We start from the raw sequence: 27,322 nt of genomic DNA on the forward strand, positions 1-27,322 counted from the left end.
TCTTTGCTTTTGAAGGCTTTTTGCTGAGTGTAATGTAATTTCCCAGGCATGTTGCTGGCTGATAACTGCAGCTGGAGTGTTTGTTTCATAAGAGTTTGGCATGGTCAGAAAGCTGTGCCTATGGTGGGCTCACATCAGCTGATGAGCACCACGGGAGGAATGGAGACGCTATCTTCGCTGTGAGCACAGCTTTCCAAAAGCCTCCCTGTAATAATTCTACCGAATAATATTCCCAAATGCAAAGCCCTGCAGAGAGCCTGCTCTAAGCTGAATTAAAAATCACAGATCAGGAGCTGATTTGAATCACAACTCATTAACACATGTAGAGACAAAAGGGTGAAAAATGAGTTCAAATAACCTGGAATCATTGGGTTGGAAAGTCCATAAAGATCATAGAACCACAGAATGGTTGGGTTGGAAGGACCTTAAAGATCATAGAACCACGGAATGGTTGGGTTGGAAGGACTTCAATGATCATAGAACCATGGATTTGTTGGCTTGGAAGTCACCTCAGAGCCCCGTTTTCAAACTTGGCTGCACATACTTGGAGAAACGAAACCCTGTGACCACAGAGCCTGTAATGGGATGGCAGCAGCTCTTGGATGAGCTGATCATAGAATCACAGAACCATTAAGGTGGGAAAATAGCTCTAGGATCCCCACGCCCAACCCCACCCACCCCCCCATGCCCACTGCCCACGTCCCTCAGTGCCGCATCCCCACAGCTCTGGGACACCCCCCAGGGATGGTGACCCCCCGTTCCATGGGCAGCTGTGCAATGTATTTCTGCTCCCACTGATGAAGATGCTGAAGAAATCTGGTCAGACAGGAAGCATTTTGTTTCCATGATCAGAGGGCTGTCCAACACCACATGCGGGAGCAGAGGAGATGCCCAGCGTGGATACCAGCAGTGGTTTCCTTGGCAATTGTAACTATGCAAAAGACACCCATTTCCTTCTGTCTGCTAATGTAAGCAAATATTCAAGCCTGTCATTTGATCCATAAAGGTTAGTCCAATTAAAATCCGCTCACCTCATTAATCCACAATCACAGCGTTGCATCCAGAAAAATGGTGCAAACGTGCACTTCTGTGAGCATTTCAGCAGCCCGGTGCACTTTGGCTGCACTATTCTCTGTTCACAGCAACACATGCATTTCCCTGCTCGGAGTTATTTGGCACACAGAACACTCTAGCACAGCTGGAGGTGGCCCTGGTAGGGCTGTGCAGCCCCAGCTGGGTCCCACCAAGGCAGCTCCTGCCCCAAAGACACACTGTGCAGCTTGGAGAGGTCCTCAGCTATAGTATAATGGGGATAAGCAGGATGTTGGCTCACGTTAGTTGTTATAACTAAAATCACCGCCTCTGTTAAGCGACTCAGAGGTGTAAGTTCCTGCTACGAGCCCTGGTCACCCCCTACAAACAGCAGCTGACAGCAGCAGCACAGTGCTGTGCAGCCAGAGGTAAATGGTGCCACCGGCTCTAAGGTTGTAAGTGAACCCCACACTGACGGCCATCACCGCCATCTTCCTGGAGCACGTATTGCATTTCAGACTTAATATGAGATGTTTTGAAATGAGCTCACCAGCTAACTTTAATTAAAAGGAAAACAAAGCAGTCTCAATTTGATTGACAGCTCAGACACGGGCTATAATTAACAACCCAACGGTGTGCTTGGGAAACGATGAGCAAAGCAAGTAGTGCAGGAGGGAGCCTGTACTAACACAGCTAATGCCTCAGTGCTTGGGGTGCTTTGCTGAGACTTCCAGCAGCCTCCAAGGCTCCATTCAACTTGCAGAGAAGAGATGATGGAAATGCCATAGGCTGGATCGAATGGGGAGAGGGCAGAGCTCTCCTGGGGGCACCCTGCATACCAGCTGGTGGTTTGTCACCCAGAGATAAAGCTACCAATGTGAACTGACCAAGATGTAAGCACCTGCAAACTGGCTTTGAGGGAGAAAATGGTCTCTCCAGGTGCAGAGAATCCGAACCCAAGCAGCTGTGCCTCCCCAGCACAGCACTATGCCACACACTGCTCCCACTTATCCCACCCAAGTAGGACTGCTGCCAAGCACACAAGTAACATATCAGCTACTAGTCTGATATTCAGTCATTATGGTGACCATTAGTCTGGAAATAATACCTAGTCATTTATCCTAAGTGTTTGGCACAGTAACTGAGGTCTGTGGGCAGGCTGGATGCAGCGCAGAGCCTGCGATGGCTTTGTCGTGGAGATCACCAGGGCTGATGAGCTCCTTAATTTCCACCATTATTAACACTAATGAAATTCTGCTCTCTAATAGCTGCACAGCTATCGATTTTTAATTGCTTTGTTTGTGCCTCGGATTGACTGATGCTGACACAGGGTGGTGCACGGCAGGAAGGCTGCCCACTGGCTGTACCCCTATTGCTGTCACCTGTGAGTGGGGACAGACCCCCGGCCCCCTTTGCCCCAAACTCTTCTCAGGAGCTGCAGGGAGCAATGAGGTCTCCCCTGAGCTCCTCTGCTCCAGACAGAGCCATCCCAGCTCCCCCATCAGTTGGCACTTCAAGCCACTTGCCCCATTTTGCCATGATTTGCGCTCAGTTCCCATCTGTGTGGCCCAGGTAGAGCATGGCTGTGAGCACTAGTGATGCTGTGCATGGAAATCACTCCTTAATGTCATTGTGATTGTCACTAAAGGTGCGCACATACAGCCAGGCAGCCGTCCGCATTTACTGCTATTCTCTTGAGCATCCCCAAATCTGTCTGAAATAAGAGAAAACTTTCTTTGTTACATATGCAAAATGTTTTTCCATTTGAATTAAGCCACGCTGTCAGAGATAGAGGTGACCCACCCAGAAGTGAGGAAGCAGCCCAGGCTCCTTATGCAGGGCAGCTTGGGGTGGTAAGGAACTTGAACGGGCTGCCCAGGGTTGAGGAGTCCTATCGCAGGGTCATAGAATGGCCTGGATTGAAAAGGCCCACAATGTAAATCTAGTTCCACCCCCCCGCTGCGTGCAGGGTCACCAACCAGCATCCCGGGCTGCCCAGAGCCACATCCAGCCTCATCTCTATTCCTGAGAGTAATGAAGAGATGTGTGGATGCAATGCTTAGAGACATGGTGTGGTGCTGGACTGCAGTGTGTGTGTGGGGGGGGGGTCTTCATTTCTGGGTCTTTTCCAACCCAAGTGATCCAGATTCTACCTGGCTCATTCACAGACCGCAGATGTGAAAAAACTGCATGCATTGGTAGGCTTTCTTCAAATGCAATAATCCTCAGGTTAAATGGAGAAGCTGGGCTAAAGAGCATAATTAGAGAACGGAAAGAGATTAATGTCCAACAACAAGAGTGAATTTCACTAAGATTCCTGTCTTTTAATGAGAAAATGACAGAAAATCACCTTCTCCCTCTTCCTTCCTTTCCTAATCTCTAATGAAATGATGTCAGATACACATTACAGCAGTGTCATCCTTCTTTTCAACTCCAATCAAAACAAATCCTGCCTTCAGCCAATAAAAGAAAGTGGAGGAAGCACGAGTTTTGGTCTTTGCACCTCCTGCAGCTGGGTTGGAGGGGAGGTGACACACAACCCAGCAAGGCATGTTCTCATGCCACTCGCTTCCCAGTAGCTGTCATTTTGTTTTGGGGGTTGAGGCTCCTGCAGCATCTCTCCAGCTCTATGATATTCTGAGCGAGCTGTTAAGGCACTTAATGTTAAGGGACACCATTATGGCCCTCCCTGTGTCCGTTCAATCCATTCAGGCTGGACTGAAGCAGAACAGCTCTCGAAAATGTCATCTGCTAGTGACTGGTAATTAGCTGATTGCAGCTCATTCGGACAAAGCCACAGCCACAGTTTGATCAGGGCTGAACAAATCCTCTGCTGGAAGATGCTCACATTTGGTTCACTCCACCTGCATCCGTACCACACTTCCCTGTAATAAAAGCTCCCATCCACCTCAGTGGCCACCCAGCTTGAGCTGACCCCTAGTTAAAAATCATAAAAGCTGCAGGGTTTGATCCATAAACCTTGCATAAACACTAGACTGAAGAGCACTGAGATGATCAATTAGCTCACAAACAATGCAGGGCATATTATCTGAGCATTTTTCAGCTCTTCTAGGTGCAAACAAGAAGAACAGCACGTATGAGGAGCCCTGCTCTGTTCCAAGGCAATATTTCCACTTTCTGTCAGGAAAATGACCATCAGAAATGAAATACATCACCAGAGATGGGGCACCTCGCTGCCTGGCTGCGGCACTGTTAGGGGGCTGAGCCCTGCCCAGGGCATTAATTACTGGAGATCACCACCTGAACAGCCAGATCCTGCCCTCTGTGAGCAGCTTTGCCTTGCAGTAAGCACGCCAACGGCAAACCCACACTGTTCACACACCCATGGGTGATGGCCTCATGTTGTGCTGGGGAGGGTCAGGTTGGGTGTGAGGAGCCATTCCTTCTCCAAAGAGCAGTCAGGCATTGCACAGCTGCCCATGGGGTGGGAGGCTCACCATCCCTGGGGGTGTCCCACAACCATGGATGTGGCACTGAGGGATGTGGGCAGTGGACATGGGGGGGTGGTGGGGTTGGGAATCTCAGAGGTCTCTTCAAATATCAATAAATCCATGATTCCTTTCTATGATTTCTAGCACACCTACCCCCTGTGGTGAAGGCTGGGTTTTTGCTGAAAGCCAAAGGCAGCAGAGATCTGGGGCAAGACTGCTTGAATTGATGAAGAGGCAGAAGAGTTCCAGCTGCACAGAAGTTACACGCTGCTCTAAATTCTGGGTTTGTGGCTGGAAATGATTCATAAAATTAAGCCTTTAAAAATAGTAAGCGGGTATTCATTCCACAGCGAGTTGTAAACAGAGCGCAGTAAATATTAATCATCATAAAAACATACCAGCCAGACTTAATTTTAATACACACTCTCCAAATGTGACGAATTTTGCTCGGAGATCACATGCTTTGCCAGCTGGGCATTGGTTCCAGCAGCCATGCCTCTGCGCTTTATTAAGCTATCCGCTTACATCGCCATCAAAACAAATAGCGCAGAGTGAGAAAGGGAAAAATGTTTTATCAAACCAATTACCTCCACCAGCTGCTGCGCTTCAAAGCGGCTTCACTAATACACCCACTGCAGAGCCTGGGGGCTGGAATTCCCTACCAGTTCTCCCATGCTTCCTTCTGAGGTCCTAAACCTACACTGCTATGGACAGCCATGCCTATAGACCTCTGATCAACCTATGCAGAAAGCAGGTTAAATGACTAACGGTAATCTGCTTTTGTGCGCTCTGAGGGGCATTGTGCTGCCTTGATTCTGCCAGGAATGTGATCTAATCCCTGTAGGTGATGTCCTAGATCAGCACCACTCCATGCCAGTTGGTCTCCTCCCAGTTTAACATCATTGGTGATGTGCAAATCAATCCTTCTGAATCATTAACCAAATGACAATGGTGCCCAGCGTGGACTGAAGCAGCTGTAGGTCTGCACGATGAATGTTGTGACAGGGGAGGGTCAGGCTGGGAATGAGGAACCATTCCTTGCCTAAAGAACAGCCAGGTAGTGGCACAGCTGCCCATGGAGTGGGGGGTCACCAACCCTGGGGGTGTCCCAGAGCTGTGGGGACGTGGCACTGAGGGACGTGGGCAGTGGGCATGGGGGGCTGGGTGGGGTTGGGCATGGGGATGCAGTGCTTCCTGCTCCATAAAGAGGAGCTCTGTGCCTGTTGGTACTCACCCTATTTCTCAGAACTCCATAGCCTGGCACTGTGCTGTGAGGTGCTGCACTGAACTCATGCCCCTCACAGCCCCGGGCTGTTTTAAACAACCCCTCCTGCAGCCCGTGCACTAAGTGGGATGTTTATGGCTGCAGGAGCCATGGGAGGATGGGCAGAGGGAGCCTGCAGACCGCAGCCAGACGGGCTCGGTGCCTGCGGTAGCAGCACAGATCGATGGCACTCGGGGTTCTGGAGTCCATCCCGAGCCCAGCTTCTGATTGCAGCTGATTTATGGTAAATGAGTGCCATCCATGGGAGCTGATGTCTTGTAATGAGACCTGGGATGAGGGAGGGAGAGTTTCTGTGTGAAGGGGAGCACACAGCACCAAGGTAGCATCTGGAACATACGACGTGATTTGCTCAGCATGGACATCCTTCAAGCCATTCAGTTGACTGCAGAGCAGTATTTACTGATCCCACAGCATCACCTGTGCATTGCTACAAAGCACTGCCACCACGTCCCAATGCCCCCAACCCCAGCTGCACGGTGGGCACACAGAACCACCGGCAGGCAGCCATCAACATGGGGCTGAGTTTCACGCACTTAATTGGAAATAAAAATGCTCAGTAGGTGCGATGAACAAAAACAGCACAGTGCAAAAGATCTCAACGTTTGCTTCATTTCACGATAGCTATTTCTGTTATTATTTGCTAAGTGAGTGAAACTGCCTCTCAAAACAAATGGCCAAGGAACACGCGCCTCCTTGAGTGACGTCCATGGGAAAAATAAGGCAGAAGTAACAGATGTCACTCAGGCTCCCCTGTTCCCATCTCTAATTAAGTCAGGAACCAATCAGCTTCTATTAACATAATTATTTCTTGAAGCTTTTTTTTCTTTTTCCCTTAGTTTAAAAATATCCCATCTCTGTTACACAAGCACAAAGAGCTCAGGCAGTGTGTACCTGTGGACACAGACATACGTGTGTTTCTATACCAGAACTGTGGGGAGGGGATGAGTGCAGAGCTCACCTTGCTGGGTGAGCACACAGAAGGGTCAGGCCTGGCACATCGCAGCACTTGGCTGCCTCGTATGGCAACACTCACTGTTTGCTTCCCAAATTATTTATCTATCCTCCTTTACTTCTCAGCAGCATTGATTGCAGTTATGTATCTGTGCAGCCTTGCAATTAGTGGCAGGCGAGCGAGCACAGGTCGGAAGGAAAGGTTAATGCTTGTCTGCCTTCCCTACCAGGGAGGTCAAGAGGGCCAGTGCTGGAGGAGCTGCAGAACCACAGCACTGCAAGGAGAGCATCTCCCACAGAGCCCAGATGCAGCTGCTGGAACCCATCTCATTTAGCCACTTAATTAAACATGGCCACCACCTCAAGGACCTTGCTGGGAGAGGAGGTGAAGCTGCCATGTTTCACAAACATGAGCACGGAAGCAGCAGGTCTGAACCACAGATGGGAGCTATCAGAGGAACCTTGCTGTGATTGCATTTCCCCACTGTCCGGGGGGAACAAAGAAATGAAGTTTTGCAAAATTATGCCTGCTCCTAAGGTGAAAGGGAGTGAAAATAAGATCTACAAGCAAAATAAGAAACCAAGCAAGGCCTCAAAACAAGCAAAGCTCTCTAATGTCCTTGCCAAGATGGTCAGAATGGGCAATAATGAATAAAAGCAAGAACAAACAAAAGAAACAGAATTGCAGAGTTTAAAGTCTTGACCTGATTGTGCCAAAAGAGCTGTTGACATACATAGATGTAATGAGAAAGCAAAGGGCAAGAAGGAAAGGACGCTTTACCAGAAGTGATGACAAAGCAGCAAGAAGTGCAGAACTCAACAGCTAAAGGAGCTCACAAGCGATCTGCAAGCAGCAGAGAGGACGGCAGCAATAGCCCTGATTGCTCTGCACTTGTCTCTGCCCATGAGCAGAGAGCAGATGCTGCATCACTGCCCGGCCACTTGAGCAGGCAGCGCTGCCAGCAGAGCAGCTGGGCTGCTGCCTCTGTGAGAGATGCAGCCCTATGGTTGGGAGCAGCTGGGCACAGCTGGAGCACAGCTGGAGCACAGCCCCATAGCCACAGCTGGCCAGCAGCTGCTCACAGCCTCCCAGTGCAGAAGTGCCAAATGCAGCCAGTCTGGGGATGCTGGCACACCAAAAGGACACACAGCTGGGAACAAACGGGAGATGCCTCTCAAGTTTTTAGGAAGTCAAAGCATCATAAAGGTGGCCACAGAACGCTCCCCATTAAGAGCAGAAAAACTCTCCAGCAGTGTACAAAGGGCATTAGTTGTCTTGGATAGCATCATTAAATCACAGAATCATGAAGGTTGGAGGAGACCTCTAGGATCTGCACACCCAGCCCTGCCCACATCCCTCAGTGCCACATCCCCACAGCTCTGGGACACTCCCAGGGATGGGGACCCCAAGCTCCCTGGGCAGCTGTGCAATGCCTGACTGCTCTGTGGGGAGGGAATGGGTCCTCATACCCACCCTGACCCTGCCCTGGTGCAACAGGAGGCTGTCACCTCTTGTACAGAATGACACTACACAGGACACCAACAGCAAATTAACAGCATTATGAATTCACAAAACACGGCCCCATCTCCCAGGAAGAACCACAAACGTTTCTGCACAGCCACGAACGCTCCCACACTTGCCAGTTGTGAGCAATGGAGACAGCCTCTATCGAGTCATTTTCATTTGGTGCACAGCTGTGAGCCGCAGGCTTCTCTTGTTTCAGGAAACGAGTCTTTGCAACAAATAAGTCTCCCTATTTAGTATTTTGAGTTGTATCGCCTTTCTAAAATCCCCTTCCTTTGGAAAAGTCTTAGGACAATCTTGCAAATCCCATTTCTGCTAATGGGTAATTAGGCAGGCTGATTAGAGGAAAAAAATGCTGTGCGCATTGAGTGCCTCATAATGTAATAGATTGTGTGGCAATTTACTGTAGCATGGCATAATTGCTTGTGACAAAGTGCTTCCATGTGTCAGCACACAGCGCAGCTTCCCAGGACAATTGATTTTAGAGAGGGAGCGAACCTGAATTTATGTAACAGCAGCATATGATGGCATCCTCTGTGCTACACGGATCTCCCAGAGTTTCTCTGCTGTTTTACATACCGATATAAGGATAAAAGAAACAGAGAACCTGCTTTATTGCAGGGGCACCGCATAGAAGCACACAACAGCTGTAGCTTGGCCTCATAGGGAGCAGCACAACACTGTGCCTGCTGCAACAAGCTGGTTTTCCCCCCTTGCCTGCCTTGGAGTTGCACAGAAAAATCCATTTGGTTTCAATACTGCTGTAGGGCAATTATTTTTCCAAGGCCCTGTCAGCACAGAACATCCCTGCTTCCCTTGGATGTTTTTCACACCGATGTTTATGTCTGTTTGAAAAGCCCAGCTCCTGCATGCAACCCAGAGCCCCAGGGCAACAAGCCCTCCATGGGCCCACAGCTTCCAGTGCCTGGTGGGAATTAACCACCAGCCCTTTCCTGAGCCACACTCCAGAGCTTCGAAGTGGCAAGCAGAATGCTATGCCCATGGCTGGAAAGCAGAGACACATCCATGAGCCACTGTTCCAGAGGGACTGCGAGCAAAACCCATACCAATCTGCCCTGTTAACATTAAGTGCATTTTCCCCTTGTGTTGCACTGCCTTTGACAGCTCTCTCTGCTTTTAGTTAAATGCCAGGGCCCCACATTGTGCAAGAGCAGCAGCAATCTGCAGCAGGAGCCTTGGCACAAGGTACATTCCTATTGATTTGTTTTCATGTATACACAAGGACTGCTAAAGAAACACACATGATGCAGAAGTATTTCTTGCCTTGCAAATTAAGAATGTACCTAAATATACTGTTAGTTTTGTCTAGGTTGGAGTAGAATCATAGAATTACTAAGGTTGGAAAAGACACCCAGGGTCATCCAGTCCAACCATCCACCTACCACCTGTATTTCCCTCTAAGCCACATCCCTCAGTACAACCCCTAACACTCCTGAATGCAGTGTTCAAAGCCAGGTTGGATGGGGCCCTGGGCAGCCTGGGCTGGTATTCAATGTGGAGGTTGGTGGCTCTGCCTGTGGTAGAGGGGTTGGAGCTTCATAATCCTTGAGATCCCTTCCAACCCAACAGTGTGATTCTGTGATAAACAGAGATCCCAGCAATGAGCCGAAGAAGTCAGTGTAACTATTCAAGGACAGCACAAAGAAAGCATCACAGCTTTCTTCTTCATTGGACAAGATACACATGGAGGTGATCTACATAAGACCATAAAGGGAACCTCAAGGTTTGTGGAATCTGTGCTTAAAAATGACCTTCTCCATTCATTAAGAAAGCTCCAAAGCCTTCAGCTGCCGACTGTTTGTTTGCCTGTTGGATGCAGCTTTTGTTTCTGGAATGGCTCTCAACCAAAGCCATCCCTGATTGCTGCAGGCTCATTCTGCCACTGGACGCAGGCATTTTTCTGGGGAGAACCAGCGAGACCTCTGGCAGCTGCTGAATATGGAGATTAATTTTCTATCAGAGGGTGACACAGAGAACATCCAGATAATGCTCTTCCACTGAGCACAGGAGTATTGTTTTAGCCTCGTTAGAGATGCAAAATTAACTGGAAATCCTGTTGCTGCGGCAGGTTTATGGCTCACCAGTGGGGCTTGAAGCAGAGCAGCACAACCAAGGCACCACTGCACCCAGCATCCCCAATGGTGGGGTATGCCAGACAGGGCCAAAAGCTGTTGGGATGGATCAGAGCAAAGACCAACTTTAAAAACAAAGCCAACCTACATCTGAACAGGAATAATTTCTTAAATTTCACTCATCTGGCTTGCAGCAGCAGAGCTCAAGCAGAGCTTTTCCACAGCCACACTCACACCATGAGCTGCCCTAAAGCAGAGCAGAGGTTGCACTGCAGGGCCTCTGCTTCACCTGAAAGGTGAAGGAAATGGCACAGGCAAAATACAAGAGAAGCCCAATAACATAAAAAAAAAAAAAATAATAGAAGTTCTACCAGGTTTCTAAGAATGTAATTTATTCAGTGACATCTTATAAAGAAAGCAATCAAGAGCAGCACTACAGAACTTGACCTAATCCGTATAGCAGCGTGAACCAGGGTTATATTTTCTGAGGAAATTCATAAGAACAATTCAAACCTAAGCAGGCATAGAATTCAATGCAAACACAGACCTCAGCAGTCACAGCTGCACGTCCAGAATCCCAAAGTGACTTCTAAGAGAAGTCTGGAGAAGCCATAAGGCAAAACTTCTATTGTTCATCTAAAGAAATAGCTACTCCCCATGAAAATGATGCAAACAAAATCTATATGCAACAGATTTAGTTCCTCCTCATCTGAGGCAATGAACGAAGCTGGGATGTTCCATGGAGTTGGGATGAGCAGAGCAACACCTGCAGCACAGCTTCCTCCATTTGGCTTTATTTGAGAAATTCTACAAATATGATGTAAGCCATGAATGACAAAAACAAACAAACAAACAACAAAAAACAACCTTACTACTAAAGAAATTAACATTGAGGCCCTGATGTTTCCTGCCTGCATCAGCCCCTGCTTAGTGTCTGCTCCTCCTCACAAGATGTTCTTCCCAACCACAAAGCTGTGAAGGTCACAGAATCACAGCATGGTTGGGTTGGAAGGGACCTCAAGGATCACGAAGCTCCAACCCCCCACCACAGGCAGGGCCACCAACCTCCACATTGAATACCAGCCCAGGCTGCCCAGGGCCCCATCCAACCTGGCCTTGAACACCTCCAGGGATGGACGGGGCATCCACAGCCTCTGGGCAGCTGTTCCAGCACCTCCCCACTCTCACAGTACACAACTTCCCCCTGACATCCACCCTCCATCTGCCCTCCTTCAACTTCAATCCATCTCCCCTTGTCCTGCTGAAAGTTGTGTTGAAAGTCTCCTGACCTCCAATGGATAACAGTACCATTTGCTTTCCATTTTTTCCCTTTTCCATTTCCAGTTTGCCCCTCCCCCAGCTTCAGAGCAAAGAACGTTGAACCATTAAGACTGGAGGAGACCCCTCAATTCAACAATACAAATGAAGCACAGAACAGCTGCCTCTAGAGCCTGTTGAATGCAGAAGTTAGACAAGAGAGGTCAGGCTGTGATAAAGCACCATCAGATTTCCAATAAGAATTTCAATAAGGGTATATATATTTTAAAGTCACAGAGTGTTTACCATGGGGAAAAAAAAAAAAATCCAACAGTTACGCAAAGAAACTTGTGTGTAAAAACAGAATTATTTATCACACTTATGCTCCACCAAACTAAAAATAGACATAGCTGTTGGAAGAGTGGAGTGTTTTTTCCCCACAGGTGAAAGCATGGAAAAGGTGCCAAGCTCATCCCTGGATCCATGCCCAGAGCAATAGCTGAGATGGATGCAGCAAGCAGCTGCCAGCCCCTCTGCTGCACCAGGAGTAGCTGCCTTCCCCATCCCATCATCAGGGCTTTGAATCCAAGCAAAGGGTCTGGACCCCAAAAATGGAATCAATCCTACAGATAGCTGTATGAGCACTGCTGGTATCAGTGGTTGCCAGCCAGCAGCCCAGGCTGCCCAGAGCCACATCCAGCCTGGCCTTGAATGCCTGCAGGGATGGGGCATCCACAGCCTCCTTGGGCAACCTGTGAACAGTGCGTCACCACCCTCTGGGGGAAAAACTTCCTCCTAAGATCCAGCCTAAACCTCCCCTGTCTCAGTTTCAAACCATTCCCCCTTGTCCTATCACTGCCCACCCTCACAAACAGCCATTCCCCCTCCTGTTTATATGTCCCAGCCATTCAGTGCAGAGATGCTACAGCAGCACCAGATGCTGAAAGCAATGCTGTTTGGAGAGTGCTGAAACAGAGGGAAAAACCCAGCAATTTAAGAATAGATTATCTTTACAGAGTCTTCACATTCACATGGTAGAATAAGGCTTCCCTTGTTGAAAACAGGAATAAACTCAAACAAAAGGTTAGTGGTTGCTTTGGAGAAGCAAACACGAGTAATAACACAACTACCAAACTCACCTCCAGACTCAGAACCAGAAGTGATGCCTGATGCTGCTTCCCTTGGTTGTTGCCATTGGCAGAGGTGATGTCCTTTAGTGCCTCCCACTTCATGGCCGCTATTGTTTGCGCAGATGAAGATGACTAATTTTTTATCGTTCCGGTCAGATGGGTGCGTCCACTCTCAGAACAGCTTGATGCAAATGAATGGCTGTAGGAATCACAGCAGTAACATCACAGGCATCACTTTTATCACTGAATTTTCCTTTTCCATGAAAATTCATCATTTCCAGAAAGTACTGGTGTGGTTTTTTTTTTGCTGACCTCTGAAGCCCTTCTCATTATACCAGTGTCTTCTTATCCACATTCAAATTAAGATGAAGCTCAATGAGTAGTTCTTTAATGGAAATGACTGGGGCCACTAGGCAGCATTTTAGCAGCAGAAAACAAATCTCATTCCTTTAAGAGCAGCTCCAGGTGCTGCAGTGGAGGTGTAATTCAGTCCTACAACGAAACCCAAACCTTACCACACTTCATGAAGGCTCTGAGAAACAAACATCCTTCCCAGTTTTCATTCTGGTCTAATTGAAAACCTACTGCATTTATTTTAATGAAGGACTTCATTTAAATAGCCACAGCAATTAGCTGGAGGGGGATGAATTGGACATCCAGCTCCAGCAGGAGAACTACGCTCAGGCTGTGATGCTGCTTCTGTGCCATACCCTCACCATCCGTGTCCCCACTTCAGCTTCCACCTACCCAACAGCAATGCACACCTCCTCCACTACCAGGTGAATACTAACAGGGAGGCTGGAGATGAAGTGAATATCTAAATTATCCAGTACAGAATTATCAGTGTTAGGGCAAATAATTTGCAGTTTGGTTTAACAGCAACAGGAAGAAGCTCAGGAGAAAACCTGTTTTCAGTCAGCATGCATTAATATTTTTGGATCTATTTTGATTTGATCTGGGTATATTTTGTTTGGAAAACAAGTATTTGATGTTGGACTTCAACTTGATGTTGGGCTGTTGGACAGCCCGTTCGCACTGTCTGTCCTTAAGAATTAATTGCTACCACTGATCTGACCAAAATGTTTTAATGTAAACGCTTTCAATTTTTTTTTATTTTTTCCTAAATCAATCCAGTATTTGATGCAATAAATGTGAGAGCTCCAGTTCTGGCTGTGGTTAATTTACACACGAGCCCAAAGCCAAACTGGAATTCTCTAGTCAATGGTTTTCTACTGAGCTTACTAAAGAAGGGTACTTTTCTGCCCAAGAAAGTTAATGCCTGATATCAAAACACAACAGTTGATAAAACCATTTTGGTAGAAGCTCTACTTACAAAGAAGGGCTGCGCTGCAGAAAGGGTTTGTGGCACACAGACTACTGGTCTGGTATTAAACGTGGAGGTCGGTGGCCCCGCATGCATCAGGGGGTTGGAGCCTGATGATCCATGAGGTCCCTTCCAACCCAAGCCATTCTACAATTCTATGATTCAAGGACCACAGAGTCAGAGTGGTTGGGACTGGACCATAAGGCCCACCCAGACCCAACCCCAGCCTTGGGCAGGGATGCATCCCACTGGCCTTCACCAGGAATGGGGCAAGGAAAGAGCCCAAGTGCCAGCAAAGAGCTTCAGTCCATCATTTCATCAGCAAAACACCACCAACCCTCCAAGTATCACGTTCTCACTGCACAAGAAATTTGCCCAAATCCCACCTTCCCCCTCCAATCTCAGCTCTCTACAGCCCAAGGGCAATTTAATGTCATTTTCACAATTGACAGCAAACTGCAATGATGCGATATTGCATCAGACTCCCCAGAGGGCACCCGGTTGGGGAGATGCCACTTTCCAGGTGGCCCAGAGCAGCTGGAGCCCATGGAACTGTGGTGCAGGAGCACCCAAGGGAAGCCACATCCCCCACCATAACCCAGCAGCTGTTTGCACAGCTACGCCGCCCGCTATTCCTGCCTTATGGGATAGAGGGTTATGCAACCCCACAGCCTCGGGTGGCTTACCATACTACAGTAAAACAATAAACTCTATAAAGTGCTTCTTCTGCCTTACATCCCAAGGCGCTGTACAAATAAAATTTAAGAGATAAGGCCCATCTCAGTTTTATGAGAAGATGGTGCAGTAAGCCAGGACTAAACCAGGCACCCTGACACGGGTCATACATTACCCACATTCTACCCCCTTTTTTTCCCTTTAAGTGTATAAACCAGAAGAAAAATTGGGCACCTTCAAAAGCCAGCATGAGATTTAATAAATACATGGGCAGCACAAAGCATCTGCCACAGAACTGCTCCAACCTGGCAGTGTCCCCACGTGTAAAAATAAATCCTTCAGCCACTGTCAGCTGCACCTCAGAGGATGGAGTGGGGCAAGGGGAAGGTGGTAGAGGTGTTAACTAGAAAAAATAGTGTGACCAAATCACTGCTAATAAAGCGAAGATGACACACCAAGGGCAGCCGCCGTGAGTACCACCTGCAGCAGTGCTGCTGTCAGATTAACCATATGCACTGCTGTAGTGGGCACACAGGGATGTCCTTGAGGGGACCCACATCATGCAGAGCAGCAGAAGCCAAACTAGTTACACTGCAATACATTGCCCTGTGACGAGGAGCATGCTTGGGACAAATATACTCTGCCTTTCAAGCCCTGTGCAGTGAGGTTGAAGCAGAACTAGCAGAAACCAGAACGTACTGGAAAGAATTCTATTTCCCCCCACAAACTGTGGCATAAACAACTGAAATAGGAACGGCAAAACCAGAGGTAGAGCAGTGGGGCTGCCTGGAACTCACACAATATTGTTTCATATTGCAGTTTGGCGTGTAGATCACTCTGAGACACGTGTAAATACAGCTCTGTTTTACAGCGCAGTACCAGCTGAGTAAGAAAAAACACATGCACACTATCAGGGCATGTTGGCATGGCACCACTGAGAGCAATTTGAAGATTGATGTTTAGCTCTCTCACTGTATACATCACATCTTGGGAGTAAAAAAAACCAATGGGAGATATTGTAGTAAAAGAACATTTTGTTCGGACTACTTTATTACCACTGGAGGTGAATAAAAGCAGAACCATGTGTCGTTTTCTATATTACAGCATTCCTTCCCGTGGCACAAGCAGCCCTGTGCTATTTCAATGAGCAGACACACCTGGAAGTCACTCCCCCTCCCTCTTATTATTCTCCAACATAACTCACAATGGTTGTTGGAGAACAGCATGGCTGCATTCCCGCATGCATCCAAATGGATCAGTTTTGTACCTATGTTTGGATTTTGTCACAAAGTGGAGAAACAAAACAAATTCAAACTGAGAGCTAATCACAAACTAAGACAGAAAAAGGCACTGCGCTTTCAGGCTAAAAACAACCCCAGCTCACACCCATAGCACATTCACCACATCTGCCCTGCTTGTCTGCTGCTTCACTGCATGGCTTTGCTTCCAGAACAGCTTAGGGTTGGCTTTGCTTCAGGGGCTGGCTTTCCTTTAGGGGTCCCATCCATGCTGCCATCTGGGAACACACTGGCACCACTTATCCCATTTTTTTCCAGCCCATTCGATTAGCATTTTTATATAAGAAGGAGAAAAGCAAGCGATAGAAAAGCACAGGAAGTTTCCTTGGAGTCCTTTCTTACAAGGACGCTCAGATGTAGGAAAACTTGTTGTTTGGCAATGGCTCTAAAAGGAATATTTTATCCCTCTATTTGCAGATTAGAAGATGCTGCTGAAAGGCATAACGGGGCAGGTCCTGCTCCCTCCTCGTCAATCACACATAAATCACCGTTATTCCTTCATCCCCTGTTGAGTGCTTCTTCAGATTCTCGGGTAATTTGAGCTATTAAAGAATGCCAGATAAATTCCTGATGCCTTGAAATTTCTTTCCACTGGGCTTCAGAGAGCCTGCTCTCCTTCCTCACTCCTTCCCCCCTACTCTTAACGTCCCCAGGTAGCTGCAAATGAAACCCCAGGATTAGAAACAGAAAAGGGGGAATAAGATGATCCTGCTTGAGAGGTTTTGATCATTAACGCCCAATTAGCTACCAAGGATAATCTGAACACTAATTTAATGAAGCCAGCCCTGGCAACGACCAGCTCACATCCCAGCACCAGGATGGTGGAACTCATCACACGCCAGGGGAGCACTGCTACACCCAGACTGTGCTGAAAGGGGGGATTGAAGCAAGATTTGGGCAGCATTCAGCCCAAGCAAAGACTGCAGCTGATCTACAGCTGTGACAAAAATGAGTCGATGGGATCGCAGCGAGCTCCCAGCAGATGAGCTCGGGTCACGCTCCTGCACCCAGCTGTGATGCTCAGAGCTGGCTGAGGCACCACACAGTGTACCAAGCCAAAACAAAACACAGAAAGCCTATAATTTCCACAATTACCACATAAGCAAACCCTGTCTGTATTGAAAGAGCCACATGAAACCTGAGCCAAGCTCTGCACCTCCACTGAGCAGCAGTTACTCATTATGCAGATGGGGGTTCTCACAGCCATAGCACTGTTCACCTGCTCTTTCTTCCTCCTTTCCCCCCACTGTGTTCTGCGAACCACTCTGCTTTTGCCACCCAAGGGATGTCAATAGGCAGCACTCTGAGCACCAACCAAGCTGCAGTCCGCTGTAATTCACTCACACAAAACAAATGCTGAATACAAGGGAGAATAAAACCAGAGCTGTGAAGGTGCACCAGGAGAACACCTGCTGGGACCCAACTCCGATCCGTGCTGTATGTGAGAGGTTTGTGCCGAGCAGAGCTGCTGAGCAGCACCGATCTGAGTGCAGCTGGCAGAAGCCATCGATCCTGATGCGATCGATGGGGCTGGTTAATGACTTTGGGCCCTTTTTTTCAAGGGGGAATTTCATTAATGGTCAGCACAGTACAACCCCCAACAGTGCAGCCATAAGGAGCAGTACAGAACCAGCAGCAGCACACTTCATTGCTTTATGAAGAAAGCTCCCCACCAGCAGAACAGCAATGGGGAAGCAGAGGCACAACCAGCTGTAGGTCCAACACAGAGGGCTGAAACACCACCAAGCTCACAGTGCCAGCCCTGGGCACAGCTCACTGCCCTCCCCACCATCATGTGGTCAGGACAAGGAAAGCACTGGGACAGCACAAAATCACTGCATCCCTGCAGTGCAGAAAGGAATGGTTCATGGTTATCACCAGTAAGGTACCACAAAAAGGCTGCAGGGATGCCATTAGATAAACAAGCGGGTGGTGAGAGCCATGCACTGCTTGGGGCATCCATGCCCGTAGGGTTCCTTCCCACTCATTACGCATTTTGCCCCACTTATCTTAATTTTCAGCATCAAGGACAGAGATCTCCACATAACACCAGGGAATCTATTGTGGTGTTTGATGGTTGCACGTCCCATAATTCACTTTATGAATTACAGCTCTTATTTCAGCCAAACGGACATTTTTCTTAGGGAAATGAAAGTCCATAAAGCACTACACCCTGTTTTACTCAGAGCATCTGGAAATTATTATTTTCCTCACATTTTCATCTCCGAGACCACAAAGCAATTTATTCATAGGTCTCCTGTAATACAATTCATAGCTGACAAGCTGTCCATCAAAGTGTTCTCATCTGCAGCAAGGTGAGTCACACGGCAACCAAAGATCCTGACACGTACGAGCTTGTTTCTTGGTCTTGTCAACTTGCACCCGGCTCATTTGATGGGCTGGGAAAGTTTCTTCTCAGGAAAGCAAACATTTTTCCTGATTGCTTGAAAAGAAAGTTCTATTAAGTCAAGGCTAGAATAGAAACGGCTGCTTCTTCCTTTCCATCACCGCGCATTTTTATGGCTTTATTCACCAAAAGTTACTAAACAGCAGCAATATGACTGAACTGAACACTCAGTGACACAACCCCATGTAATTAGTTCCACAAAGGGAAGAAAAACCTTTTACATCACAGTTAATTACACTGACAACCGTCTCTTAACCCAGGCTGGGGGAGACCAGAGGATGAAGACAACCCATTAAAGTTTTATTCACCAGAACATCATCCAACATCCTCTAAAAAATGCCAATAAAACACAAACTGAAAGATGAACGGCATAAAATCAGATGAGTTATCTGAGCTTAAAAATACAGAAGTAAAGCCCAAGCCAAAGGGCCATACGTGGCTAGCATAGGGTGTCTCCTATCTGGCCAAATGTAGGTAAAGGAGGGCTAGTGGTGCACATATTGGCATATATGGGTCTTGTCCCACATCTTGCATGGTCTTCATGACAGCAGGAAAAAAGAAGAGACATCTGAAACATTGAGAAAGCCACAAATATCAAACACTACACTTCAAAGGCTTCAGCAAAAGGCAGCCCCTCGTCATCAGTCTGAAATTGCTCTGTGTGCAGACCCCAGAGGTTGGATTACATTCATTGTGCAAAAGATGAAGCATTTAAAGGAAACACATGCAAAAGGGTCAAGGTAAGAGACAGCAGGCTCATTTCCATAGAGAAATAAGGGCAATTAGTGATCACCTCAATCAGCCACTGGGCAGCAGGGAAAGGCAGCTGCAAAGGTAAGGAGACCTGGTCCTGCCAGAAATGGGCTCAGCCTCCCAAATCCCACCATCATCCCTGCCATCTACATAAGAGATTCCCCTCACACATCACAGAATTGTAGGAATTGGAAGGGACCTCTAGAGATCATCGAGTCCAACCCCCCTGCACATAGAACGGTGCTGATCTTTCTCTCATCCACCAAGACAACCACCCAACTACATGTGCCTTTATTCCCTCATGAGAGGGCTGATCCCGTATTACCCAACAGATTTCCAGCATAGACTGAAGTTCCTCAGCTCATGGTACAACCATTACAGAAGAGGCAGCCAAGGGGCAGCCCTGCCCATGCCGGGCAGCTTTCACATCTTGCATTCACATTCATTATCTTCTCTTAAACAAGCAATCTGTTAGCATTAGTTCATTCCTGAAAAGTAAAGGGAAGCGCTGATCACAGTTACAAAGCACGCCTAATAAATCCACTGCTCCTCCACACCAAACAATTCTGATGCAAGCCATGGGGAGCATCAACTCCCTTCAATCAACACCGCTATCATTACGAGACATCGGAGAGAGCAAATCCAGGCTGCACTGTCCACTATCTGGAGTTATTGCTCCCTTTGGAGAGAACAAACCCCTCGTACAGCTGCATCTAATGGACATTTCATGGAAAGCAGTGTTTTCCTGCCCAGCTAATACTGGAAGCAGGGATTTATCAAGCTGCTGGGCTCAGCCCGCGCTGTCTGGCTCTGCTCACCTTATCAGGGCTGGGACAGCCGAGTGAGTGCAACCACCCCGGCACACTGTGATAAACCTCACACTCAGCCCTTTGGATTTCTGAGCAAACCGTGACCGAGAAAGGCATTTGGATCCCAGCTGAAGCAGAGCTATAAACCATACGGTGCTGTCCTCCGATTCCAGGCATTTTCCAGCCATTAAAGCACAGAAGGCACACAGTCAGCCTGCAGCTGATTTACAAGGACTATCACGTTCCCACTTGTGGAAAATGAGTTTCTTGTTAGGAGTGCCCACAGTTAAACCTCCAGTCCAGCAGCCCTGGCTGAGCACACACCAGTGATATCCACAGATGCTGCAACACCACAAGCCCACACTGAGGCTGTGCCATCGGCTCAATGCATTAAGAATATCCCCATAATATCCCCATACTGGATCTAAACAAGTCACAGAAATCAGGACAGATGTGCTTAGAGCACTGTGAGGAATGACAGCTCAGTCTGAATGGCTCCTTTGGCACCTTCCGCTCATCAGATGCGTGCAGCTTGCAGAACCACAACCATTACTCACAAGCACACATCTATATGTGCAGCACAGACTCCATTAGAGAGGAATCTGACATCCATACCTTAATTGCACTTTCCATTACCACTGCTGCTCAGAGGCTGTGATTCTCTCCCCCTCCTTTCTGGCCTCACTGAGGGCTATGTCCCTCCCTGTGTCCCTCCTCAGCTCAAAGTCCCCATGCCCAGCACAGTACACTGTTTTTTGTGAGTGCAAGCCAGGAACGAGCAGCAGGTCATCCCTTCTGCTGCTCAGCTGTGCTTTGTAAAAGTAACCATAGAATCCCAGAATGGCCTGGGTTGCAAAGGCCCACAGTGCTGATCCAGCTCCAACCCCCTGCTGTGTGCAGGGTCACCAACCAGCAGCCCAGGCTGCCCAGAGCCACATCCAGCCTGGCCTGTAATTCTCTTTCAAAAATCAAATACATATTTGGACATTCTCATTTAAACATGTTTCTCAGTGAAACACGATGGTGTTCCAGAGGTGAACTCCACCTGATTTTTGTGTATTTATTTTTAAAGTTGGAGTGCTCTGCTATTGCCTGTCAAGCCCTGATAAGTTCCCCTCTGTTGCCAACAAAGCCCTAATTCATTTAGCATCGATGCTAAGAACCAATTCCTCCCAACAGCACAGCCTCAGGTCTAATTATCCCCAGCAGGAGGAGCTAATTGAGCCGCCTTCTGGCTGAGACAACATTTGATTTTCTTTCTCCAAAAGCCATCAGCACCAGCAGGTGTTTTGGCCACTGTCTGGGAACAGCTAAAGGCAGAAGTGCTTCCATTGCAGAGAGGCACATTACCTCTGATAAGGAAAACTGCGTAGAAGAGAAGGAGGAAACTGTGATAACAATAATCTGGGAGCCCATATACAGTTCAAAGCTGCTCAGCTGGACAGAGGACGTGGGTGACCATTAACCCCAATGGCCAGCAAGTAATTCTGATCAGAGAGAAGGTCTGGTTTAGTAGAAGTGCTGGCTACCAGAGGGCTCACTTTAAATATTTAGACTGTTCGCCTCTCCACGCTCCACTTGAGATGAAAAATGCATGACTTATTCTTGGTATTTATTTTTCAGCTGCAAGTATCTCCTGTTTGGTCATAAAATAAATTCCACCTTGGACTCACATGCATTCTAAGGCTCTGCACCTTCAGGGGATGTACAAGATTACAAACTTTGTGCCTGGGGGAAGCTAAAAAGCTGCTCAAGAATTTGATTAACTTGTGAAACTTACTCTTATTAGAGGTGATCAAATATGATGCTGAAAAGGTTCAAACAGATGCATACAGCCCTAGGACTAAGAAAAGCCTTCTCAAGCTGCACAAAGGATGCAACACACCATCATTGCCATAACACACACAATGCCAAAGCAGGCTGACATGAGAATCCCTTTTTCTGATCATTTCCAATGACAGAGGGGCTTTCTGTGCCAGCCTACATGGCTCAGACCCCCAGGGCTTCGGATCTCTATGGCCAGGCGTGCTTCCACCCAGTACTTGGTCCTCTCTTCTAAAGCCTGTGCTGAAAGCAGCTCTGCACTGCTTGTGTCAGCTGGCCAGGTCCCAACTGAAGCCCACTTTGGGCAGGATATTTTCTTCTGGCTCTCACTCCAGAACAACAGGCTGTTCTTTGTCCTCGCTTACCTTGTCCTTTGATTCACATCTGATTTTTATTGCTCACAAGAAGTGCCAAATGGATTCCTGAGAAGACGCAAGCATGCTGCCTGCTCCTGGAACAGAGACGTGCAGTGGGAATTGAAAAACACCACTTCTTCCCAGGCTTTAGGTAGAGAAGGCTACACATGGTGCACAGTAAACTGTATCCATGGTCAGTTTGTGCCTGGACTCCTCCAAGTCAAGGAGCACCACAGCTAAGAGCTCAAACCAACTCATCCACAGCTGGGAACCACATGACACAGACACTGTTGCTTTATGAGCGCTAGATGAAAGGAAGGGCTGTTTTGTGACAGCTTCCTTACAGCCCTTCATAGCCAGAGTTTTGAGAGAATCCAGAAGAAATCCTGTGCAGAGCTGCACCATTTTTTGGCTAAGCCTGTTGCTCCACAGAACCCAAAGTCAAATTACGTTGTGAAGTCAGTAGATCCCTACACATTAGAATGAACTCACACAAGGATGAGTACTTCCCATCACTTGTGCTCCATCCCAGAAGCAGTTTGTCAGAAAAACAGCCTCACCATTCTCACCTACATCCACCCCATGCTCAGCAGAGGGACACCACCTCACCCAGAGGGAATGCATCCAAGAGCTGACCGGCTGAGCTGAGGGCAGGCAAGCCAAGCAGATCAAAGCAGTCCCTAGAGAAACTCATTACAAGATGTCCTTGACTATGAAGGAATAATTCACCTTCAGCTTCTCTCCCACCACAGCACAGGCAATGCCAAGCACCAGGCGCGGATCTGTGCTCGCTCAACAGCCGTCTGCTCAGGGCTTGCCAGCTTTATCACTTCCCCCCTCTAGCTTTGAGCAGAGGGTTTCAAGCAGGAAACGAAGCTTCTGGGAACACTCTTATGATTTAGGCTTTCCTGGAAACCTGGTGAGACTTACATGTGCTCATTAAAATTTAAAATGAAAGCACGTTTGCTGCCCACATAGACCAGGCAGGTAGATGAAGCACTGTCCCCTCAGTCATTGACACCGCTAAGGCTCACAGCATCCATCTCTAATCGCTTTATGAATCATCCCTTCCCTAGGGAACAGGGGAAGAAACCATTCAGCTATTTCTGCTCTATTATACCATTTTACCATTGCCACCTGCTGTGCAATACATTAACCTCCGTTTCCTCCAGTTGGGCTGTTTGAGGGAGAAGTAGGAGGATTTTTGTACAGATTTGTGATGTGCATTGCTACAGCGATGGCCAGCTACAAAATTTGTGTTAACTTAGCACGGGAGCCAGCAGCCACACCTTCACATGGAAAACAAGGTGGCTGCAACCAATCCCCCTCCACTTCATTCTAAATGAACAGACCTATTGTCTCCATATTCATGAAGTCGACACTTGTTAACCAATGCAGCAGAACATGCCTGACCCTGCAGCTATGCCAAAGCAGCATCCAAGAGCTGTGACCAGCACAGGGGGCATCCCTGACCTATGATCCACCTAAAGGGTGGTGATACACTGTTCACAGGTTGCCCAAGGAGGCTGTGGATGCCCCATCCCTGCAGGCATTCAAGGCCAGGCTGGATGTGGCTCTGGGCAGCCTGGGCTGCTGGTTGGTGACCCTGCACACAGCAGGGGGTTGGAGCTGGATGAGCACTGTGGGCCTTTGCAACCCAGGCCAGTCTGGGATTCAATGATCCACTGCAGCCATGGAGCTGCACTCCCTGTTTGGAGATTGCAAGATTTCCTCCTGCTGTACATGAGTGGGGAAGAGCTTCATTTCCAGCCCCAGTTATGAATCTGATGCCTGAAACCCTATTTTCTTCTCTTTTGGACTTCAACCAAAACAAACCCCACAGAGCCTGTCACTTCCTTTATAACCCAAGAAGAATTATGACAGCAGCTGCTAACAGTATCTGCATCCCAGAATAGTTCCTCAAAACTACACATCCATCTTACAGCAGAAATCTAATGTTTTTTCCCCTCCCCCCAGGCATGCATTAGCCTTACACAGGTTCAGAAGCCTATTTTCTGTAACCATGATACTGCCAACAAGATAGCCCTGCTCATCACACTCCATATTGCAGAGATGGAAGCAGCCCTCTGTTCCCAAGACGGTGTTCAGAGAGATCTCAACAGAGAAACCATGAACTCCTTCACTATCATTTAGCAATCCCTAAAGGAAGCAAGATCCCCCATCGTTTCCTCAGGAAGCACACACGCTGAGAAATAAGGGCAGATTACTGACAGACTGCTGGTGCTGTGATGGCCACTTGAACCTCAAGTCCCAGGAAGCAGAGGGTGACAGCACAGCAAGGCGAGAGCTGGGTGAACAATAAAAGCGATTTCTAACACCCTTTTATTGGCACATGCTTGGGGTTCCACCTGCTCACCACTCCCCTATACTCATACCACTGAGAGCTGCATGGGGAACATCAGAGTCTTTTAACATCCTCATTAGCACTGCCTAAACAGCTGCCTCAGTGCAGCAGTCAGCACTCGTGCTGTCACATTTCTCCAGGCAGGAATCGTGCAGGGTGACAGAGCCCTACCACCACTGATCAGCCTTCCTAGCACCCAGCAGCAGCAGGGGGCAGGCAGGGCTCCCTGGGACCTCCACCAATAGAGGGAGAAGCATTCAGACCAACCCCAGCACCCAGAAGACTGAAAGCAAAAGCCCACTCACTGCTCTACAGCTCAGCAGTGCATCCCTAAAGCTTTTCCTTGGGTCCAACTCAGCCAGTGTGAGTACAAAGAGACCTGGGCAAGTGATGTAGTTCTCAGAAACAACAACAAATTCACAACAGCAAATATCTTCCCTCTTCTCTCACTTCCTCAGGGCTGCTGTGAATGCTGAAAGGCCATTACCCCAAACTCCTCTTCCAAAACCTTTACCACATGGGTGGCCGAGCTGCGTGCTTGACAGGACCACACCAAGCGAAGAGGAATTGCCCTGGGCCACATACCCGGTGCTCACTGCAGAAGTAGTGCCTCTTATTTTTTGCAGAAATGATTACAAAGAACATAATAACACTGTTGGATGAGTCAAATAATCAACTACAAAACAGTATTTTTTAACAGTTGTCATAACAAGAAGGAGTAGCAAGGAATTGGACTAAGGTGAGGGATGGTCTGCTCAGATGCAATAGTAAAGCAGTAAAAGAATCTGCTTACCTCAGGAAGGCCCATACAATCCTTAGGTAGGTGGAGATATTAGATGAGAGCCACTCACCTCTATGACCAACCCTTAAATGAGGTCTATCTAGGAAGGGTTGGATCCTGGCTCCACCCCTTCCAGTCACTCAGGTACATTGCTTGCACCTGAGCTCCCTGGGTTGGCCCTGCCTTCCACCAGGTGCTCCATCACTGCTCCCAGCTGTGACTCAGCATTTCCCCTGCATTGCCATTAGTTGTGCATTTGTGCCAGCAATAAACAAGAACCTGCATGGTGTGCTTGTAAAAATCAGTGCCACAGGAGGTGACCCATTGCTGCTGTCACCCCTGCTGAAACACAGCACCCCTCACTGTGCTCACACCAAGCCTTGCTTTACAGAGTGTCCATCCCAGAGGTGTGGGTTGGTGAAGAAAGCCAACAGAGGCTGATGTCTAATTGCCAGTTAAACAGCAGAAATAATGAAAAGAAACTCCCTATTAGAAATACCATCTCTAAGTACACTTTCACTGAAGATTTAGATACGCATTTAAACGAAAATAGTCCCATTATAAGCTGCACTTAATTACTATGCATCAATCTTTAAATTACTGCAAATGAGGAGGAAAAAATAATATATCACAGTACATGGAAATGAAGGAGCACATTGCTAACGCTGTGTGCAGCTTTGCTGTCTCTCTGGTAAGTTAATACTCACATGTGGTCCCTTAAAAGACCAAATCCTTGTGCACCATATGGAACAACACAGATCACGGTGGCTGAAAGCTGCTGTTAGTGCTCAGAGTTGCAGGTTGCATGGAGGCTCTTATTCCCTTTGTGCACCTGATGCCTCGGCTACAAAGCTGCTGGGGACTGTTCAATCCCAGCTAAGGAAACACCCTGAAGCAATCCCTGCTCTGCAGCCCAAGCTATTGGGGTGCATCTCCTTGTGGCCAATGGATGCTGACTTTCAGAAGTCAACCTGCCCTTCCCAATGGCAGCTTACAGCAAACAGATGGACACCATGAGCTGCTGGTGTAGGATGCCACAGCTCTTTTCTCCACCTACAACGAAGGGTGTGCAGCCAGCTCCAGGACTGAGCAAGAAGCCAAAGTTCTGCTCTGCAGGAGGGCAATTCTCTTCAGGCATCCAGAACTACACGGCCATCATCATCCTATGTCGTTTTTCACCTTAAGGGGGAAAAAAAATAACCAAAAAACAGCATCGAAGATGCCTGGAACTTCCAACTTTACAGACCCACACGGTATTTGTGCAGGTGATTAATCATTAGCAAACAACTTGTTAATTAAGGTTGCTGATTAAAAGATGTAAACATCAAAGCTGCACCTGCTTTCTAAATTGATCTCCGTCAAAGCGTAAATATTTTATCTATACGAGATGGGAAAACAGAATGTCACCAGTGTTTAATCTGTACCATTCATTACAGATTTATATTAACCTTTAGAAAAGCAGTGACTAAATCCCCGTGTTCAGAATGAAGCACTGTTAAGGATTAGAGCCCAGTCAATTACAGACTGAGCGATGGTGCTTTACCAAAGGCAGGAGGTTACTATTTCTAGATTTCATGTGCAGGAGGAGCAGATACGTGGAGCTCAGCCCTGGGAATGCACCTTGTATGTTAGCTGTATTTATCTCCCTGCCATCCCATTACCTGAGTGCAGCCCAGTGAGTGTGCCACTGCTGGCAGAACAGAGCTGTGCTGAGGGCTGGCTGTGTTACAGACCTTCTGGATCTGACAGCATCCTGCTGCAGTGCTTCAGGACCCATAAAAATGAAGAGATGCAGGAATGAGATAGTAGTGCATAATTACAATGTCAGAGGGTAAAACAGCCTGAAAACGCAGGCTAAAACGAGTGTTATTGCCTAGTGCATTATCTTGCAAGCCCAAAATGACAATAGTTTTACTGCATAATTGCACTTTTATTGTTTTATTGCACTCATTAGGAAGAGCAGCCTTTCTCTCTTTATTCCATTCTGACTACTTGTCTCCATTCC

General features: G+C 47.7%; 1 long non-coding RNA gene across 1 annotated transcript; it reads right to left on the bottom strand.

Annotated features, from left to right (window-relative positions):
- Positions 1-2,455: 2,455 nt before the first annotated feature.
- On the bottom strand, positions 2,456-26,072 carry LOC107316864. The gene is made up of 3 exons (XR_001556621.2): positions 25,330-26,072; positions 4,638-4,775; positions 2,456-2,746 (listed from the first exon to the last, which is right to left on the bottom strand). It is a non-coding gene; the product is annotated as an uncharacterized LOC107316864 (long non-coding RNA).
- Between the last annotated feature and the right edge of the window lie 1,250 nt (positions 26,073-27,322).

This window comes from Coturnix japonica, chromosome 7 (genome assembly GCF_001577835.2).
Source record: "Coturnix japonica isolate 7356 chromosome 7, Coturnix japonica 2.1, whole genome shotgun sequence".
In the NCBI taxonomy this organism is placed as follows: Eukaryota; Metazoa; Chordata; class Aves; order Galliformes; family Phasianidae; genus Coturnix; species Coturnix japonica.